Source organism: Amphibalanus amphitrite, unplaced genomic scaffold (genome assembly GCF_019059575.1).
Source record: "Amphibalanus amphitrite isolate SeventyFive unplaced genomic scaffold, NRLGWU_Aamphi_draft 000554F_arrow, whole genome shotgun sequence".
NCBI classification, from domain to species: Eukaryota; Metazoa; Arthropoda; class Thecostraca; order Balanomorpha; family Balanidae; genus Amphibalanus; species Amphibalanus amphitrite.
Window position 1 is genome coordinate 215,335 of NW_024882048.1, and position 21,063 is coordinate 236,397.

General features: G+C 53.3%; 1 protein-coding gene across 3 annotated transcripts in view; it reads left to right on the forward strand.

Moving 5' to 3' along the window:
- The first annotated feature begins 28 nt into the window (after nucleotides 1-28).
- LOC122393803 (E3 ubiquitin-protein ligase ubr3-like) overlaps nucleotides 29-21,063 on the forward strand; it is a 70,848-nt gene continuing 49,813 nt past the window's right edge. Inside the window, exon 1 of one of the 3 annotated variants that reach the window (XM_043390186.1) lies at nucleotides 29-209. The gene's annotated coding sequence lies outside the window, so the exon portion shown is untranslated. Of the gene's footprint in view, nucleotides 210-9,372; nucleotides 9,762-21,063 lie in introns of those variants that run through there. The other 2 variants (XM_043390188.1, XM_043390187.1) reach the window with 2 other exon arrangements.

The following is a 21,063-nucleotide window of genomic DNA, read 5'->3' on the forward strand; positions in this document are numbered from 1 at the left end:
TTAAAACATTTGCAAAACTATTGAAAGATATTTCTCCACCACTATTGTCAGACGGGTGAACGTACTCATCGCAGGTTGGGTGTGTTGTGCCACGAGACGTGATTACAATTTGTTGCAGTGAGACTACGTCATTGATTGTGTTTGAAAATCGTGACCGAAAATGCGAATTACCTGATCGGATATATTTCTTTCATTGGATTCCATCCCAGGTAAGTCCTTTTCGTTGTTAAGTTTCGTTGCGGCGTTTGCGACGCAATTCGTTTCGCAGGATAGCGCATGGAAACAAGTGTCATGTTTACGTATGACGCAGTCCGTATGTGCCGTATGTTGCAAATCAGTTTGTTGAGGCTGTCCTCTTTGGTTGAATTTTTCTTCATTTTAAAGTAAAAATTCATCTAAGAATAAAATGGCCTTTTCATCAGTTTTCTATGAACAAGGAAAATGGCTTGTGACTGTGCTATTTTTTGCTCATGCTCAGATCGTTTTTTGCTTCAAACTATCCATGAAAAATTGTTTTTGTCAATTTTGATGTTGCCTTTATTGAAAATGTAAACTATAGAGGCTTCAGTGTTGAAAAACTTACCAGATGCAGAATCAAGAAGGCCCACCGATGATAACGGCTGGGGCTCTGATCTCATCGAGCATCAAGCTCCTTTCTGTAACCTCTCTAGATTGGGATGTTGAAGGGTGCATGACTTGTGGCTTGTGAGGGTTTAGACAGGATTTGTAAACATGCCATGTTTTTACATTTAACATTTTTACATTTTACAGTGTGGTGCCCTATTTGCCTATTAAGTATCCCCTGAAAGATAATACCATGTGATGTAATATTTTTATTGCAACACTTCTCTAAGTAAGTCCTACCTTGGTGAAATTGCCCTTTTTGCACTATTGGCTCAAATTTGAATAAAATTGTACCATATTGCCATCTTATATTAAACTTGAAAATTGGGTAAATATGAAGATGAAGTCCAAGTAGATAAGAAAACATAATCTAACCTTATCTGCTAGCATGCTTAACAACCTACCAACCTACAACCTACCAACCTACAACCTACTAACCTACCAACCTACAAGCTACCAACCTACAACCTACCAACCTACAATTACCAAGTAATTGATAGCCTACCATTTGGATTTCATCTTCACAAGTCACATACCGTAAAATGGGGTGTTAAGGGACAGTGGGGTGCTAAGGGACAGTTGCATGGGAAACACTTTGAGTCATATTAACTTCCTAATTTGAGAAGGTTCAATAAAAACCTCAGTGTGATAGTTAACACTGTTTTGCTCTTGACCACAGGACAAAATGGTATGGTTTTTCATGCAACTGATTTGGTTCAAAAATGGATTTGAAAATCATGCTACATTTTCACAAAACTGAAACATCTCCAAAACTTTGTGTGTACCACATTAAAGGAAGACTGCCACCTTCAAAAAGTTTTCTCAGATCGGCCTATGATTTATTCCCTGGACAAAACAAAATTTTAGAATTCACCTGACAAAGTATCATCACGTGAATCGCCAAAAAATTGTCGATTATCATACAATTATCAATTGGTTAATGTCTAGCGACAATGTTTACACATCACTAGACTTCAAGGTCATAAGATTATTACATTTTATTTGAAAAAGTAAGGTATTTTATGATTTACTAATATATGATTTCATAAGAAATTGGCCATGTTTAATTTATTTTGCATTTAAGTTCGTAAAACATTTAAAAATCATGTCTCATTTGGAATGGGTCTGGCCCATATGTTAAACCCCATTTCCCACACTTTTTTGGAAAAAATGAACTACTGAATATATAAGTTTAACTTTTATTTTGACACTCCAAAATTCTTCTCTGATCTCGAAACAATCAAAGTTTTGACATATATTTACCAAAAGATAAGAAAATTCATGTTTCAAAGTTATCGATAAACAGTAGACATGTCGGTTTTCTTGGACTAAAAAAAATGGCATCAAACTGAACTTTGGTCTCCGATTTCTCGCAAACGGGTTCGAATTTCGGAAAACCGACTTCAGTCTGGGACATAGGTGGCTCAGCTCTAGTGAAAACCGTTTTGTGGAAAAAAAGGTGGCAGTCTACCTTTAACTAATGGGTGTACAGGGAAAATAAATGCATAGGTGTATTGTCACATGTATTGCACATGTTTCCTGAAAAACTTGTGCAAATTCACCCATTCATTCATCATCCTCTTCCTCTTTTCCGGATACATGCATATTTTGAGGTGGATGGGGACAGGGAAGAAGAAAAAAAAATAATATCTAAATATAATTTCTTTAAGTTTTCTTTCAGTGGGCATGGAAAACACCAAATTCCACATAAAATGCTGGCAAGTTCATGCTTTTATCTCTAACACATCTTAAGTTATGTCACAAAACATCTCAACACTCTCTTTTACAATGATGGGTCAATGGAGACTGATGTAGGTAAATGTGATGTCATCATAAAAAGGCTAAAACAAAGAGGGCAACATAATGACAAGTGACTAGCTTCAACATGGGTTTTTATTGATGACAGAAGGGTACTTTTTGGCTCTGTTTACCTTATAATTAGCACATTTTCCAGAAGCTTAAACTGCATTGCACGTAATTGGCTAAAAAGGTCATTAGTGGTGAATGAACCTGACTTGTTTTGTGACAGAATATACAAAACATTACAATAAATAAATTGTGTGCCCTTCCACACCCCAATTGTGGGCATTTGATGACCATTTCTTGGAATAATATAGGTGTCCCTTAACACCCCACATTGGGGTGCTAAGGGACAGTGATGAAAAATAATAAAAAATAATATGCAGGTATAAATCTTAAAAACTTTAATGTGGCAGGCATGCAAAGCACCAAATTCCACATAAAATGCTGACAATTTGATGCTTCTATCTCCAACCCTTCTTGAGTTATCTAACAAAACACCTCAAAACTGTCCCTTAACACCCCATTTTACGGTATACCAAAAATTGTTCATATGATTATTAAATGTTAAAAATCAGCCTCAATACAAACAGATAATAACATTTATCCAACCTGACCTTACCAGCTTACCATACTTAAAATGTAACATTGTAGGTAACCTCACCTGACTCAACTTATGGTCGGGTGTAACTCATGAATGTTTTGTTAAACAGTATCATATGTATTGATGTGTGGTCTCACTTTTCAACCTTAGAAGGATGACTTTTTCTTTTTGTTTTTGTTTTGTGAATTTTCTTCATTTTTTAGGATGCATAATGGGAAAATTACGTACTCTTTGCCTCACTTTGCCATAACTGATGTCATTTTAACAATTTCCATAATATTAACCCGCACTCTGCCTATGGTGTTTTTATTCAAAAGGTGTTTGGCTCCAAGTACGTTTTTCAACTAAGCACACGTTTTAGACAGCGAAAAGGGCAAAAATTAAACCTGAAAAATCAAACATCGCCCGATTTTAACATGTTATTTCTTCCCGATAATTTTCATATGTGCGTTTTGGAGCTGGATATTAGAACACTGAGGTGATGTCATGCTGTGGAACTTTCATTGCAATGTAATGTAAAACTACCATTGACAGAACCTCTTATTAGATTTGGATGTCACAAACAGTGAAATCCAAGATTGCTTCTCCGTTCCAGTGGCAGCTCTAACCCCTACAAAGCCAAGGAGGGCCCTGCTCCAACCTCCTCTATCTTGCTCTTGGAGGAGTTTAGAGGTGTTAGGAAGTGCGACTGGAACAGACGCTATGGCACACTTAACATGAAAATGGCAACCGTGACCCCTGTTTATGCCCCTGAGGTCATCTCAGGTCACGACTGGTATCTAACAGTTTTTCGCGAATAACTTTTGAAAGAGGCATACTAGAGCGATGGAAACGCCTTATGTGATCAGCTCGACAATACGGATCGACTGATTTGCAACATGACTCTTTCCGGTCAGGTCATGACCTTGACCTGAGGTCAAATTATAGTTCATTCGATGCGTCTTGACGAGAGTATCACGATGCCGGTGAAAGTAAGCTCGTGCAACGTTTGATTCAAAAGTTATTGCAGAAAAAAAAACTGTTTCCGCCAAAATCGTCTATTTTGGCAGTTTTTACCCCTGGAGACAAAACCGTTGACGTTCAGTCAAATCTGATAGGGCTATCGAATGCGCTTTTCTGGGGTACTGTAGCCCTAGAACATGGTGTCCGGAAATTATATGCCCCTCCATAAGCTCGCCGCCTAATTAATGAACAAAGAGCCCGCGGGGCGTGGTTCATTTCCCGATTTACCCCTCGCCCTGTCATACCCATTCTCCCATCCGCTCTGGCATCCCATAGATCAAGATGTCCAGAGTATCCGCGCTGATGTTCAGTCACACCTTTTACAGGTTCCTCTGATGTACCGTTTTCTGTGGCAGCTGGCCCCATCTTGCTGAGCTCGTCCTTCTGATTGCCCAGAGGTTTTCGATTGGGATTGGGTCAGAAGATTCGATTCGACTTCCTGCTTCATTCCAGCCTTCACCACAACTTCAGCGCGGTGACGCTTTGTCAAAGAGTGTTCTCTCACCGTAGCAGACGCCAGACACCACGTTCAGGTGTGAGTGACGCCTGCCAAACACTGGCCCCTGGCGCCTCACAATTGTCAAGGTCGGGTGACCGGGGTAGGTCACGTGACTAACGGACAGCTGTGGATAGCCTGAGGCACGGTCTCAGCAAATTTACAACAGCTCTTTAAGCGCACGGCGGGATTATAGCTGATTAAACAAGGTGCAAATAGTTTCCGGACACCCTCTAGTTTCCAAGCTATACGTCTTTAAAATTGTCGACATTCAACCTGAAAATAGGCGAAATTTGGCCTTCAGTGGCCTCTGGTAACCTGACCTTTGACCTGACCAAAAAAGTGACCGAAGTACTTATGTATTATTTTTGGCGCTCTTTCCAACACCGCCTTCTCCGCATCGCTACGTGGCCCAGGAGCCGAGTTAGAAGGGGGGGGGGGTCAGAACTCAGACAGCAGACACCGCCAGCAGGGCATGAAGTCCAGGACCCCCAGCGGGGCGCGGGTATATCGTATTGTATTAATTTAACCCTCGCATGTGTGCGGCGTTTGCCAGCTTCTAATGTGTAGGGGGGGGGGGGGGTCGGTTGGACCCCCCTTGCCGTTTGGCCCCTGATCGAGCTAGAGCTTCGCGGAAAAAACGAGCGTGTTGCCCGTGACGAGAGGAAGCCGATGATACCCAATTTTAAGGTCCTAGGTCATTGGTTGACCTTCCAGGTCAGGTCAATGACCCAAAGTCGGGAAAATCGGGACCTGTTAGAAAGTCGTAAAGTGTGGCTGCTAAGGGGTTTTTCGGGGTGCTGATCACGAATATCGTGTTAGTTTTGATCACAGATGATGTCTTGAAGCATTTAGACCAGGTCGGGTCAGGTCAGGTCAGGTCAACCAGTAGGCGTCGTGACGGGTATTCGTAGTACGTGTCAACCGCCTCTGACAGCTTCGTAACATGTTACGAAGTCACCAAAACTACTTCGTAAATGTTCAAATGGTTGCTAAATTCGAATTCAGCTCCAAAAACTAGCCTAGAAACATGTAAAACTCGAAAAAGTGACCCGAGGTCACCCGAGGTCACCAAAGGTCAATGACCTGACCTGACCTTCAGGTGACCTTGACACACACGGGAGTAACATCAAATCACATGTTTGAACGTTTGAAACCACGGAAAGCTTGCAAACACGCGGCTAGTGCGAGCCGACATACGCGAAATCGCGATTCCGGCCAAACATGGTCTCGGAAAAGAGGTCACAGGTCAAAGGTCATTTGGGTCAGGGTCATGAAATTTTCAGGGTAGGTGTAAAATTGATCAATGCGAGGGTACTGAAAGTTTCGTCGCGATCGGCCGCTTTTTACGCGAGTTATTCGCGAAAAACCATGGGGGGGGGGTCCATCCGACCCCCCCTACAAATGCGAGGGTTAAGAATGGAATGTCAACTCATTTTCAAAAACCAGCTATCTACCAGAAACATGGGTGCCACAAATTATTGCTGAATAATGTAGAAAGCCAATTGAATAACCATGCTCTGAGCTCAGTTTTTGGTATGAGAAGTCAATTCATGAGTTGGTTGCATTCCTTGCTTTAATTTTCATTTCCAATGTAAATGTTCTCGGTTGCCAGGATGATGACGGTCAGTGTTTCTGCCTCTGGGTTCTTACCTTGAATGTTCTTACCTAGAATATAGGATAAGAGGCAAGGGAGCCGGGCTCATGGGATGCTGCCTCTCTCACTGTCTGTTCATGTATTGGTCGTATCTGTTTTTGAACGAACTGATGCTGGGTCTCCCGTACCCCGATGGCACGGATCACCGTCGTTTTTCCGCGTTAGCATGTTGTTACTGTTTTAATTTTTGGATTGATCAGTAACTTGTGGCATGAATTGATCAATTGATCAGCCTCAGATCTGGTACACTCTGTCTGGGGGTGGAGCCGCTGGAGAACGTGCGTTCTGCCCGTGGACTGGGCTGAAAACACCGATACCTTTTTCTGGAGTCGATGCCGAAATAGCATGCCGATTCGGGAACCGATTTGAATCGACTTGAACTTGTATGAGAATCAGTGTCCGAAAATTGGGCGATTTGGGTGGGAAACGGCATCCAAATGAAAATCATTTTCCATTCTCTCTTCCAATTTTCAAGACCAATTTTCCACTCCCAATTCCACTGAGAAAGAGCAATAGCGTGGATGGTTGGTTTGCATCCTTCTGTCTGCCACAATTGTTGATAAATCATAAATTGTTTTGATCCTTTCCCACTCCTTTTGGGCCTTACCTGACTAACAATTTTTCACGCTCATCCCCTTTTGGTTAGCAGTTATCCCCTCTGATACCCAAGCAAAAATATACTTTTTGGACACTGATGGGAATTCCCAAGTCCCAACCTAACATATTGACCAATACACGAACCCAAATGTTCCAGCGGGGCGCTGCCGGTCGCTGAATTGTTTGCTGAGTCACGCTCCACTTGGTATTATCATTTATCGCCCTCTGTCTGCTCATCTGGCGGTATTTGCCGCTCTTGTCCGTTTGGCATATTCTAGCTGTGAGGCGGAAGCTGCAATAACGCTGCCCCTTCGTCCAATTGGCAACATGAATATGATCTCACAGGAGCCATAATAAGATGGAGCAGCAGCAGTCGTCCGCCTCGCCGGTTGCCCGGTAACGGGTGCCACAGAGGTGCTGATGGACCTGGTCGGTCCTCTGATCTCCTGTCTGGCCGGAGATGCTCTCTGTCGGCGCGGAGCCTGCCGTGTAAGGCGCGCCGACCTGTTGGATCCGTCCGAGCGCGCCGCACCGCGCCGCGTGACGACTCAATTTATACGGCCTGCGGGTGCCGAGCGCCGCACGCGAGCTGTGCGTCGGTGAGCGCTCCGTGCGCGACCTCATCTCGCCGAATAACGGCAGCTGCTCTCGCGGTGTGCAGATGTATCTGGCGGCGCGCGGCCGACCTCTGCATGACACGTCCGGACGTCACCGCCGCCCCAACTGATAGCCGTGTCACTCGGCTGTCGCGCCAAGTGATTTGTATTCGGGATATTTTGGCCGTCAGTTTTTTATGCGCGACTGCCCGGCCTTGTTATTGTTATCCTTGAGCACGGACAACGCCGCTACATGGCCAGTGCACACGATGTGCGCTCGATATGCAAATGTATCAGGGGAGTACTGCGGAGAAATCGACACGCCGATCGGCGGTGGCGGCCGCGGCGGCATTCCTGCCGTTTCCGTCTCATCACCGCTGCTCTGGAGCAGCCATGAACGCTGGACGCGTCGTGTCGCGACGCCGCGCTGACCTCCGATCTCTCAGCGTGATTGCGGGGTTCCGTTTGACGAAATGCATCATTGAATCGTTTGACAGCGAGGTCGTGCGGCGTCGCTGGTGTTGTCACCTGCGTTGGGTTTGCCACGCTTGTTTATCACAATAGTCATGCTAGTTTCATGGCGCCGCCCTTTCTTGAAAATGTCTGGCGAGCTGGCCTAGTAATTCCTGCCCTTGCTCCTAAGTAGCAACCACTTCAGCTGCACCAAGATGCAGACGCGGCACAATTCCCTTTGCTCCCGGAGAGGACCCGCTCTCCTCGTGCTGAGCACCACGTACCTAACGCCTCCGTTGAGCGCTACTGATGCCGCCGAGATTGGTGCGCTGCCGGTCGACACGCGAGCCGTCCGAGGGCCGTGTAATGCTCGGATGGAGCACCGCGGACCAGCGAGGAATGTTCGGATGCAGAGAACGGCCTCTGGGCGGGAAAGGCGCCTAATAGGTATGACCGGTCAATGTTCTGTCGGTTAGACTGGCTGGTAATGAATAAGAACGCTCAGCTTTGAATGAGCACTGACCACTTGACCACGCTAGATCAGTGGTCGTCCGAGTCGCCGTTGCAGTACTGTTGTGGTGGATATCTTTGAAATATCACTACCTTGAAATGCAATGTGGAATGCTCAGGTGAACGGTAGGGAAAATATTCCATGCATTACATAAAATAACAATTTAGTTTTTTAGCTCCCTTCACCAATGCAGATATTCGAAGGCCCGCTGTTTACCAATCATGGCCACAGCATCTTAGCAGAACATTGCTGAGGCCTCCACCTGCCCAGTTGTTTCTGTCCGCTGTATCCTTTCCGTATGTGAACGATCGGACGGTTTGACCCGAACGGCGGAGATGCAGGGCCGATCCACCATCAATTTACAACCTGTGCAGCGGCGGCGGCGGCGGCCTGCATACAGAATACAGATACCAACGCCGTGGCCAGCGGCTACCCGGCATTCCAGCGTCCACCAACGTCACTAACTTGGGTCGGGTAGAGCTGTGCGACAACCAGGCGGGCCACACGCCTCACTTGTGACGAAGAACAGCGTCCGCTCCGGCCGCTGGGCTGGCACGCAGGCAATTCAATGTCCCAAAATTTGTCGATTTGGGTGGGAAATGACATCCAAAGGAAATTCATTTTCCACTCACCACCAATTTTTAAGAACAATTTTCCACTCCCAACCAAGAAAACCTAGATTTTTTTTACCTCTAGAAAGAGCGGTTGTGTGAATGCCCGGTTTAGCATCAAACATTCTACATACATCCTAGAATAAAATCCATGTTTTATGGCGTTTCTCACTCTTTTTGGATCTAATCAAATCAGCAGTTTTCCACTCTCTCCCCTCTTTTTGGTGGGTAATTTTCCCCTCTGACACCCCAGACAAAACTCAATTTTGGGACACTGCACGCAGGTCTGGCCGGCCGGTGCGCGCGGCGGCTCCGCGGGTCGGCTGCGCGCCTGCCGCCGCCGCCGGCGGTCCGTGCTCGGCCAGCTGGCCGGCTGGGAGGGCGTCGGTGGGCGGCCGCCGAGAGCCGGCAGTGCGGCCTCCTCCGCCGGCGAGGCGAGGGTGTTTGTTGTGGCTCGGCGCCGCGCGGTGACAGCCTCGGAGGGTGCCGACGAGTGACGAGCGCGAGAGCGGAGGTGTTGTCATCAGTGAGCCGCTGTGGATCTGGTTACAAGGCACGTGGTGTGAGCGTTACGACCAGAGGTCTGTGTGACGGTCAACTGAAGGTGTGCTGAGTTTGAAGCTGAGGTGACGTGTCCAACCTCGAAGACAACCTGCTCATCTGGCTGTGCTATCTCCCAGCGCCTCTCCTCTGCCGCTGTTTGGCCGCCGTCTCTGGGAGCAGCGCCGAGCCCGCCACGGCCGGCCGGTCCTCACGGTCGGTCGGCTGCTCGAGCCGCGGGCGGAGCAGGCTCCTCGGCCACCGCCGAAGGTATGTGGGCCGGCTCTGCTCTCCAGGCAGGCCGTCCGACGGGCCGTGCTGGCCAGGCAGCTACATAGACACCAGCCGTCCAGATAGACACGGGACACCTACCCAACCAAGTGCCGTAGCATGCACCGTAACGCCCTATGTTGGGGTGTTCACCTATGGATTTCAGTACCTATTGTGTCATGTGCGGACTCAGAATTAACCAAGACATCATTTAGCGACTGTGTCTGGCTATACGAGCGAGAATATCCCTGTGCCAGCTATTGCTAGCCATGTTCTCTCGGATGAAAGATGAGGATATCCTTATTTATTGGGTATGGTGTCTCGTACACTCGAGGGCAGATTGATATTCCACCACTCCCTACCCATCGGGCTCCCATGGCCCAGCACTGGCTGCTGCGAGTGTTGCCTGTCCTCAGCACTGGTCAGCACTGCCTGCCAGTGCCAGTGCTGCCAGTGCTGCCACTGGCAGCAGCCAGTGCTGGGCCATGGGAGCCCGATAGGTAGGGAGTGGTGGAACATCATTCTGCCCCCGAGTGTACCTATAAAGGTTTAGGTTTGTGCTGTGGTGGTTCTGAGTTCTGACGTCATGTTGACATTTGGACGCGTTTCGGCATCAGTTTGTGCCAATGAGCACGAGTTCGCCCGGTCGTTCTGACGTCAGAGCGGCTGTGATGCTGCATAGGTCATTGTGATAGTCGGTACCACGCCGGGATGATCGATATGGTGTGTCACATGTCAGTGTGAACGTCCGAGTCACGCTGGATGACCGTGGCGTGGCATGTGTCGGCGCCATTGCCGGCGAGTTTTTGTGGCGCCAGGGCAGCCGTGCTGCGGCATGTGCCGTGTGAGCGCTGGTGGGCGATGCGGCCGGCTGGTGGCCGCGGAATGCCCTGCGCCGGGCGATAACGCCGAGTCTTCGCCGGGTCACAGGGTACTCGGTGGGCCCAACTCCGCTCGGTGGACCAGGTCACGGGTGATCGGGACGCCGGGACAGGCTGCTACACTGGACTGAATGGAGGTTAGTCGATCGATCCTGAACTGATATTCAGCAATGAAGCAAATTAATATAGAATTACATGGTAACTCGTGATTTGACAGTCGGGCTGAGTGGATCATACGTCGGTCTCCAATCGAACAAGTTCCGCGGAGCCGCTCGCGCTGTCGTCTCTGAAGTAGGCCGGCCGGAGCTGTCATCTGGACACGGCGGCGGCCCGCGGTCGGCGGTGGAGACGCGGTGGACGCCACGTTCCTCCGCCCGGGCGCCGGCGAACATGGCAGCTACGCCTGTTCCCCGGACACATCTGCATATGTAGCTCCCGGCCCCGGCCCCGGCGGACGGACGGACTGTCCGCCGCCGCGACACGGGGCCCGCTCTGGCGGCGCAGGTCGATTCGATCTGAGCTTCGATCCGGTTTGGTGGTTGGCTATGGGCTATGTACCAAATGGAATCTTTCCGTTGGTGGATGACCGGTGAATATTGAAGTGTCAGACGACTTTCAATCTATTGATAATTCATGCTTTGCCCGACAGAACCCATTCAGCAGTGAATATTCTTCTTTAGCACAGGGTCCCAACAAGCAGTTGTCAGTCTCGTTCAGCCCAATATGTTTGCCAATGGTTTGCCTGCAAAGCAATTTTCGATCCAGTGGTGAGTTGACCGTCTGATTACATCCAATCCAGCGGTGGTCTGATGTGCCAACTCTGAGATCTGCCCAGGCGGCGGCTGTGGCACAGCTCGCCGGACCGGCAGGTGCGCTCCGCGCTGGCCATGGCCATGGGAGTTTGTGGCTCTCCAGTCCGGGGTCAAGGCACCAGTGATGGGCATTTCCCATCCATTGGCTAGTGGATATGGCGTTATTTGTTGTTTGTGGTTACTTTATCTACGTTTTGCTCGATGTGCTCGCCCTCTCATAAACGCTCCACGTATTGCTTTTAGTAGTTGCGCGAAAGGCGAGGAAGTCGGATAACATTTGAATGATTGTTGTATGCCATGCATTTGCACCGATATCTTTTATCTGGTACTTCCCTCTGCCAGGGCTAGGACGGAGCTCAGCTCAGCCGTGGCGATGGCTCCTACTCAAACAAACTGAACGACAGGCTCCTCAGGGAGCCTCGTCCCCGCGGCTCGGCGTGCGACTCAGTTCATCTGGCCGTCGACCGGCGCCCGGCCTCTTTGTGTCACGTGCCGGCGGCGTGTAGAGCACGTGATGGGACACCGTCGCAGCTGTGCCCGAGATACGGAGTGCTCTGCTGGTCCTTGCTGGGCCGCGCTGCTCAGCCGTGCATTCGGTCACGCCGGGTCAATCTGTATCAATTTGTTTTCACTCGCATTCCCATGGTGTGTTTTGATATGGCTGGACTGTTGTGTCGATGCTGAACAATGGCTGTGTCGTATCTATGGCCGCCGTTTCCATCATCATTTATCAGCCGTCCGGGCTGAGCTCCAACACCTCCAATTTGGCCCGTCGACCCGGGCTGATCTGGCGTGACGCGCCGCGAGTGATGTGCGAGGGGCTCTGGGCGGCGGTGGGCGCGCGCGAGCAGACGCGGCTCTGCCCGGCGCCGCCGCCAGAGGTCGTCAACGACCGGCTGGTCGGGCTCGGTCCGCCCGCCTGTGGACCGAGTCCAGTCGCTGCTCCGCCCGCCGCATGGCCACGTGGCTGCGGAGGGACTGACTCAACTCAACTCAGCTCTGCGGCACCGTGAGACACGGCACCGCCCCGGCGCCCCGGGCCGCTGAGGTCACCGCGCCGGGTCGCGGAGGCGCTGCTGACTCGGTGGGCGCCGGTCGACCGACCGGGCCGGGCCAGCTGGCCGCCCACCCGCTGACCTTGACGCCGCGACCGACGACGCTGGCTGACCGTGGCCGGCGACCCCTGGCCGGTCCGCAGCGCGGCGACCGGCACGGCCCCGGGCACCGCGCTGCACCGGGCTCAGCACGGCACGGGCACGGCTCGTCTCGGTGACCGGCACGGCGCTGCTGGTACAGCGTGTCCTAGGCACGGTTTCAGGCACAGCACGGCGTATACATTATGCACCATGACACGGCCGGCACGGTCCTGCACTGTCCAGCTCCGTCCTCCCCCGTGCTGACTGATGAGCCGTCCGATATGTGCTGCCGGATCCCGAAAGATGCCGGCAGAGACTCACTAATGGCCACCTGATCCGGCCTGCCGCTTTCTTTTTTCCTCGTATGAGTGCAGTTTCCAGGGTGCTCCAATGATGCAGAGATGACCTTTGGCATTGTTATATGTTAGGACAGGAATCACCCATACTGAAGCCATATATCATACTTACTCTTAAGTCTTAAGAGAAAAGCAGGCGTTTGCTGCGAACGATCAGTTATTTTTGTCACGCTATTTGCAAACACATGTATGTACTTTGGCTGTCGTTGTTCTTAACATTTTTCTCCCTTTGATTAATCGCTGGTAATAACTAAACCCAAACACAGGTTCAAGAAACCCCTGGCGGCTGCTGCCTGGCTCATTTTCCGAATGTCGCGTGACGCATAGCTTAATTATACCCAGATTCCGATCATCAATTTATCATTTATTGCGTCTATGGCATTGATCAAGGTCTGCTTAGATGGTAGATAGAGTTTTGCCTCATTGTTTTAAGTGAAACTGGTCGTAAAAGATATAAGGTTGCCGGCTGACTTTGAAGTTAGCGGCTTTGCTGATTGAGAATCCGCTTTTATGTGTGTGTGAGGGGTGTTTTATGGGCTGGACCCATTTCACGGGCCGGGCGCGCCGGTAAGACGCTGGGGTGATCGCGGCGCTGCTGCATGAACCTGCCGCCTGGCAGCGGGCGGGCTGCCTCTGTCCCGCATTTGGTGAGCAGCGATAGACCGCCTCTGTCGCCCGGGAGTCCACAACGAGTCAGCGATGGCGGTGATTTTTATCCGCGCCGATGTTCCACCGTACATTCAGTCGGATTCCGCGAACGACCGGATACAAATCTGCCTGTATTATCCGGCTATGACGCACGGCCGAGCGGTGGCCGGCGCACTTCAGCCGGCAGCGGCGACCCCGACCGACGGAGCCCGCCGCCCACCGCCGCCCGCTGCCGCTGCCCGGCCGGCCGGCTGACCAACTGCGTCACAAGGCCACCGGGCCTTTTTACCCGCGCCCTGACACGAAACCATCACCAGTGATGTGTGTACCAGCTGGTAGCTGCCGCGACCCGGCCGTGAGTCGTGGGTGATGCACCGGTAGGTCAGTCTGCCCTGCCGAGAGTGTTCTGTGCTCCAAACAGGTGTGTGCGCCGGGACGGAGCCGGTGTCCAGCGCCGGGCGCCCTGTCCGCCCCGTTCCCCAGCCGCTGCACCGGCACACGATTTTTGTTCGCCGTGAAATCATCGCCTTGGCAGACGGCAGTGGCAATGTGTCCTTGGCGGTGGACCAGCGTCCTTTGTGACGTCACTGCTGTCCGGTGGCCGGCCTACCGGGTCGCAGCAGCGAGGTTCGGTTCGTCTGCACGGCTGAGCGCCGCAGGGTCTCGGGGGTCACACTCGTCCCTCGGTACTGGACGCCGGGATGATGCGTCTTTGATGACGTCACCGTCCTGCAGTGTGACCTCACCAGACCTGAACCGGGCTGCTGCACTGCCGCTGCGCGGCCCGAGCGCCGGCCGCATCCGTGCCGCCCTCGCTGGCCTTGCAGCGACCCGTGGTGTGTTGACCAGCCCGCCGGGGCCCCGCGGCTCGCCCGGCCGGCCGGAGCCGGCCACGGCCACTCACGTGATCCAACAACCGGCTCGGCGGCGCCGACAGCGCCGTGGAGAAGCTTTCCTCCCGCGCCGCCGCGCGCCGGGATCGCCCGCATGCGACGCGCCGTTCGCGGAAGCGAGCGCTCGCGGCGCCGGCCGACGGCGGCCGAATGGAGAGTCGCCCTGGAGACGGCGGGCTAGGGGACGAGGCGAGCGTCGGGTGGAGATGAAGTGGCGACTGAGAGGGCCACGCTGAGAGGGGCTGCCGCAAGAGCCGCTCAGTCAGGAGTGCCGCTCCGTCGGAGGGAGTGCCGAGTGACGGAGTGGCGCCGCGGGAGTGCCGCCTGACGGAGTGGCACCGGCAGGAGCGGAAGCTGAGGAGTGAGAGAGACGGAGCCTCCAGCCGCCGGGGTGAGCCGCTGAGTCGCTGGGCGCTGCCGACCGGCACCTCCCGGCTGGTGGGCGGGTGACTGACGAGCGCCGCCCGCCACCGGGATGGGAGGAGATTGCGGCGGCGCTGACACTTTTACCCGAGTGTGATTGATGACGCCACTCAGGGCGCTGCACGCGGCGCGTTTTCCGCCTTTTTTCCTGTCGGCGGAACCCATAAGGAGCCGCAGTGATGTGAACCGCCGCTGGATTGCAGGATGCACGCGGCGGCTCCGGGCGCATCTTCCAACCGGTCCGCCAGACTGATTATTCACACAGCTCTACTGATGACACCGCGGGCGGAGTTTCTCTTCCGCCATTTTCCGCATTCCTACCATCCGGCTCTCCTCCCTCCAGTTAGTAATTATTGAGCCGTCCGCTCTTCGAGCTAGTCACTTCCGACATTCGTTTCGTTTTGCTCAACGCAGCTTATTGTCCGTTCGCAGGTTAAGGCTTGAAACGCTTACGAAACCGGTTGCTAGGCAGACCTGTGTCCCTTTTTGAGTGGTTTTCGACTGGGACGAACAGGTGGCCAGTCTCAGGCAGTGCCCGACGAGCCAGTCAGCTGGCCGCCGATGTCGCATTTCGCCGGGTTAGCCTTCGCTGGGGCCGGAATCTCTGCGGGCTCCTCGCCAGCTGGGCAGCCGTCCAGCTCTGTGGCGGCCACGACCTCGGGAGGACCTCGATCATCGTCCGACGACGATTGATGGTGGAGGCGCTGGTATCTGGCCCTGACGGTTTCCGAACCCATCGCTCTCCGGCTAATGCCCTGGATCGATGTGTCCAGTCCCATTGGGACACACCGGTCGACCCCTTCCCACACACGACCCGCCGGCGGACGGTGTCATGTTTGCCGGCCGCTGTCTGTGGCCGGCGCCGACCGCTCGCCCGTGTTGACAGTAAACGCTGACGTTTATGGTAGCTCCGCACCATTACCGCCGGTATGGCTGCGGCCACATTATTAAACTCCCGCCCGCATGCAACTTGTGTTTGCTGGGCTGCAATGCTTCCGCTATTGCGCTATAGAAGTTGAACCTGAGAGGTCTGCCTCAGCTTTGTATGTATAATTATTTACGAATAGAAAGTCAAGGGAAACTGATTGAATCTGGATTGAATGGTACTTGTTCCTCTTTCATGCTGTATTGGTTCACATCTGAAATTCTATACTGACTTCGAATTTGTAAGCTGTTGCTATCAGAAAGCAACGTAACTTCCGAGTTTCGAATGGATTCAATATAGAACGTTGCATACCCCTGAGACAGCTGCTAGATTGCATTGGCATTCTTTATCGCTGTCGATAACCGTGGCTGCTGAAGCGCGGCAAACACCGCCTTACATTGTGCCGGTCTGTTGGCGCCCGGCGCCGGGGGCTGAGAGCGGGTGGACGTAGCTCGGATCGGCTCCGGTCAGACGTCGGTCAGGCTCTGGTCAGGCGCTGGTCTGGTGCTGGTCAGACGCTGGTCAGACGCTGGTCCGGCTCTCTGCACGGCGCTGGAGCTCGTCTCTCGCTGCACCAGCGGCTATTAACACGCGGAAGAGCCGCGGCTGCTGCAGCGGCGGCGGTGCGGACGGACAGACGTCCCCCGCCGCCGCGCTGCAGTGTGCCTGCCGCTGCCGACTCAGCGGCTTGTTACGGCGGCGCTGGAGCAGCAAACACAGAGCGCGTTCTGCTCGCCGAGGCGGAACTGGGAATTAATGTATTCAGACAGCCTATCAGGCAGCAGATGTCGGGACAGATGTCCGGCTCAATCGAAGAGCTCTGATCCGAGGTCTGAGGGTGACAACAGATTCCTACCTAAGCCCCTTCGGTTGGTAGAACATGCCGTCGCCACAGCTCATCACACAGCCGGGGAGGCAGCGGCAGTGCTGCGGCGGCGGCGCAGCCTTGATAGCGCGCTGGATCGGTGAGGCGTGAGACAAATTCACCTTACCTTGGTGATTGAGCTGGCCGGCTGACCTTGGCGGGGCGGCCGGCCTGCGCCCGTGGAGCGGCGGCCCCTCAGGATGCCCATACGCGGCGGCCGGCGAGCCCGCCCCTGGCCGCAGCGCAGAGGAGATCCCTGTGATAGCGGGCCGTCCATGCAGCGCGGCGCCGGCAGGTGCGCTACCCCTGTCCAGCTGACGGTCTCGCTGGCGACACGGCCACTAACGACCGCGACATTCCGGCACCCGGGCGCTGAACAGATGGCCGCCTAATGATCTGCCGTCAGGGAGGTGATTTTCTCAATCAGTCGCGTCGCGAATCGTTAAAATACCTGCTTCTGATCGGGATTGAGCATCTGATAAGCAGCGGAGCTGCGCTGCGCTGAAGCAGATAGAATCCTAGTCGCTGGGATCTGACTGGCTGCTCGGATCGGTTTGGATGGTGAATGGTCGTTCATCTCGGACGACCGGTGTGCTCACTGATCAGTCTCCGCGGCGCTGGCAGCTGGCGTCACTGGCTGCTTCCGCCTCGGTCCCCGGAGAGCGGCCCTACCAAACCGCATAAGGCCGCCGCGCTGGAACGGGGGCGGGGACGAGCAGCTGTCGTCGGTGCGCCAACCGGCAAGGACATTCACAGGAGACACCGACCCCGGAATGGAGAGAGAAGGGAAGGTCTGTTTTTTGCTGACAGTTTTTCTTGCTGAACCACACTCGGTATCGTCTCTCTTCTTTCGTCCCTTTATTCAGCCACCCAGAAGCCATTCTTGTCTTCCTCGATATCATGTTATGCTTCTATTTTATATAGCTTCCCTTTTATCTCTCACCCTTCCCCTCTCTCTCTCTCTCTCTCTCTCTCTCTCTCTCTCTCTCTCTCTCTCTCTCTCTCTTTCTCTCTCTCCATACCATGCCGCCGGCGACCGCAGGCCGTCGCCGCCACGGCTGCGGCGATCACGGCGTGGCTGTGCCTCGGCCGTTGGTGAGCTCAGTGCACCCAGCCGGGGTGTGGTCGCACCAGCACCCCGGCCGCGGCCGCTCCCCGGTTTGATAGCGCGCGATGACCCTGGGCAGGCCGCCACAGACGCTCTAATTTGGCTGTTTGGCGGCCAATTTGGGGGAGAAATCATCATACCGCGGGATAATGCTGTGGCGGCGGCAGCCCGACGGGGTATGAACACCTTGAAGGGCCGGTATGTGGATGCTCGGGGTTCAAGGCCTGCTGCCAGACTGATAGGAGCTGTGAAGCTGGTGTTATTTTTGCAGTGGGTGAAATGTGTAGTTTGTTGCAGATCGATTACAGTTTGGCTGCCCTTCATCATGTTGCCAAGGACAGGGTGGGATCAGTTGTCGTTTTTGCTCGTTTTTACGTGTTGTTAAGACTGCAGATTGTAAAACATATGTCCATAATTGCTTAATACGTTACAGGACTTTTTCCGTTTTAGGGTAAACTTAAATAAGCAGGACGATTAGCGACTGCGGCCGACCGATACGATCTCTCTGGGTATTTAGCAGCGCCTACGGACTGGCGTGATACCGGGATCATGTGCATTTAGCTGCAACCCGGACTGGGCCGTGGACACAGCAAAGATATACCTGTATTACCATGCTAACATGCTTGCATTGATCTTGACAATGCTGAATATCTTGATCAACCAGGGAGCTAAAATTATCGACTGCAGCAACACGTGGCCCTATATCGCGGTGACCTTGCTCTGTGAGTAGCGTATCGTCGTCATCAGGTAACCCACATGACGCAGCAGAGGCCAATAACGGCTCCGGCTTCAACGCCAAAAATCGCCGGCTTATCGGCCTAAGCCTTATGAGACTGCGATGCAGTGTGAGATTCAGTGCTGCCGTGCGCTGCCGGCGCGGTGGGTCGGACGGCTGCCGATTGCAGGCAGCCCGGAGGCACCAATCGGGCGCCGCCGTCCGTCCCGCACCGTGTCCCATCTGGGGTCATTGGCCGCGCGCGGTGCACTGCGCAACCTGCAGCCGGTGCCTCTGCCGGCTGCGCCGCGCCGCCGGCGGAGGATGGATTGCGGTGGCTGTCAATGGACTGGGTGCGTATGCATCGGTCCTGGCAGCCTGGCGATTTTGTCTGGGCATGTGTTGCTGCTGCCGGTGGCTGTGGATTGTGGAGTCGATGAGCTATACCACCGAGGTACCGGACCCCTCTACCGATGTGTCATGCAGCTCTAACAAAGTGCCGGCCACCCTGCCGATGCACCCGTCTGGCGTGTGACCGGGAGGCCGCCCTCGCGTCCCCTGGCCCGCGGTCGGCGGCGGTTACTGCGCCGTGCCGGCTGGAATTTCGGCCGCTCCCTGCCGCGCCGTCGCGTCGGCCGCCCAGCCGGTATCTGCTCCGCCCGGGGAATATCTGGGCCGGATTTCGGCGAACGGCCAGCCGCCAGGGATGGCCAGGAAAATGCTGATGGTCCATGCTCGGGCAAATTGACGCTATTTAAGCTGTTTGCTAGTCGGAATCGGACTTTCGTGACGTTTTGTTACACATTGCCTTGTTGTTGGACGGTGGGGTTCACACTTTCCTTGTGAATCAGCCGGCTGGTGTGGGGACACTGTGCTCGCACACAGAGCTCACCGATGCTCCGGCTCCGCCCGCCGCCGTGCTCACGGCATTTTTTGACCAACCGTGCCAACAGGTGCATTCCGATGGATTGTAAAAACAATCGTAAGTGATTGTTTACCTGGATAGATTTTTATGTACGCCTTCTGCAGAATTTAACGGTGTGCCGTGATATTGCTGTCCCGAAGAGGCGAGGCCGAGCCCGATAGCTGACTCAGTCGATCGATTTAGAAAAATCTATAGGATAATGTTCACAAGGGTGCAGCACCATATACGGAGGCAGGAGTGTGACACGAAGGCAGTGCTACTCTGTATTGTGTTATTTCCCTCGTGTTATCGCTTTTGAGAACAAATGCATTCATCATGATATACACATGTCGCCAGCCGGAGATTAATTAATCATTGGTGGTTTTCCTCTGAATCCACACGTTGTCGACGCTGGTTTCATGGAGCACGCCTCATTGTCCTGCGGCGTGGCTGGCTCTCGCGGGTCCTAGCCGAGCAGAGTTCGGTGGCGAGGACTTTCCTCTCTATAATCTGGGACACGTGTCTCTCACGGCAGCAAGAGGAGCACATTGTCCCCTCTGGGACGCAGACGGCCCCATTCCCAGACGAGCGCTGGTCAGCTCATCTCACGGAGCGCAGTTTTCTTCCCTCTCTGAGTGGTCGACCGACGGCCGCCCGTCTGTGGCGGCCTTCGATACGTCGCCCCGGGCAGAATTGGCGAGCGGCCGCGAGCGCCGGCTAAAATTAGCACTCCGAACGCGCCCCCAGTAACCCGCCGGCGGCTGGAGCGCTGCGTGATCGGCCGTGATCGCTTCGTGAGGCCGTCACGACCGGTTCGTGAGCGGCTCGGACGCTACGGGTACTTTTGAATCGGCGCGGGAGACCTGGCTGCTGTCTCATGGTGATTTGGGAATGGGTTGATGCTTCTTGTCAGTCATATTTGAGGTCAACTGCTACACTTAATGAAAGTCAATTTCATGCTTACCCTTTACTAATTACTGGTTAGTCTGAATAATGAGTCAGTGACGAGATATTTTCTATTCATCAATTTCTTGCAATGTTTTTATTGGTTAAGTGTTTCTCCCAAAGTTATACTAGGTCACTATAACGGCTGTTATCTGTTTTGCTATTCATAGCACTGTTACACATAACTGAAGATCCCAAAACCTGCATACTTTTCGATGATACCCACTGACGTACATCCCAGATTAAGCGCCAGTTATGTAATCCTTTCATGACGCCAGCGCTGGCAGCGCGTCAGCACTGGGAGCCAGAGCCAGTCGGTGGACTTTGTGGTAGTGCCCGTTGCTAGCCAGCTGCGTTTTTTTTTTCTTGGGCACAACAGGGTGTGCCAGGCCAGGTCAAGTCCGATGAAGCTGTAATGTGTTTGTGAATAAATATCATCCTGCCATGGCGATTAGGGGCGACCAGTTGTGCCCTTCTCACCACCTGCCAACACTGCGACTCCGCCGGTGTGTTTGCATCACTGAGACGCCGGCGGCTCAGTCTTCAGTCGCCACCTCCCTCGGCCGCTGCTGATAAAAGACTCCCTGTGTTGATGTTTAGGCCCCCGTTGCCCGCGCCAGTATCACCAGGCGTTCGCCTCAGTTGGCTGTCAGCGGCCGAAACCACTCGCGTCGGCTCGTTTGTAGGGTAG